Raw genomic sequence first — 837 nt, 5'->3', positions numbered from 1 at the left:
AGGTTACTATATGTAGCCCTGTGGTTGAATATCTGTCAACTATGAAACTAACTTTTCTGCGGCCCCATTGACTGGCTGGCAATGAATCATGTTCAGTGACTGTACACTATACAGATGAGACACTCAGTCACTTCTTTCTTTCTTTCTTTCTTTCTTTCTTTCTTTCTTTCTGACACTCAAGGCGTATGGTGCTATATGCCGTACTAAACATCAAGCAGGATGAACATGTTACCAACTTGCATCTGTATATGGGGGGTACCACTGTACCAATGGTGAGTGAGAAGATGAGCTAGCCAGATGTATGGAGGATGGAGATGACATGGAGATGTCGCTGGAGGGCTCATCCGAGATGTGACTCTGGCCACATCTGACTGATGCAGTCAAGAAGAAGACATCTCAAGGTAGGACGAACCCTTTTCTTTTTTCCTTGCTGCTGCTTGTTTTGTATGCTGTGTGAGTGTGTGTGTGTATTCAAGCTGTTGTACTATTGCTGTTATTTTGGGATCCAATAACTGGGTGTCAATTAAACATGTCCAGTTTTCTGATTCTGAAAATGAATGCTGATGTGAATCTACAGTGTATGTTGTGTTGTGTCTGCCATTGAAGTTAGTGAGTTGTAACAGGGAACAGTATAGTGAAGCTTCAATTATCCTATGTGTGAGTTTTGCTTGTTTCCATTTAACTTCAAGCCATAGGTTTTGGGCTTTGACATAACAGCCATCAACTGTAAATATTCATTATTTTTGGAATAATTAATATTCCAAATGAATGACTGATGTGAATATACAGTTGTCAGGTATTGTGGCTGTATTGGTTCATGACTGGATTGGTGGCAAC

Source organism: Electrona antarctica (genome assembly GCF_951216825.1).
Source record: "Electrona antarctica genome assembly, chromosome: 22".
NCBI lineage: Eukaryota > Metazoa > Chordata > Actinopteri > Myctophiformes > Myctophidae > Electrona > Electrona antarctica.
This window is presented reverse-complemented; position numbering follows the sequence as displayed.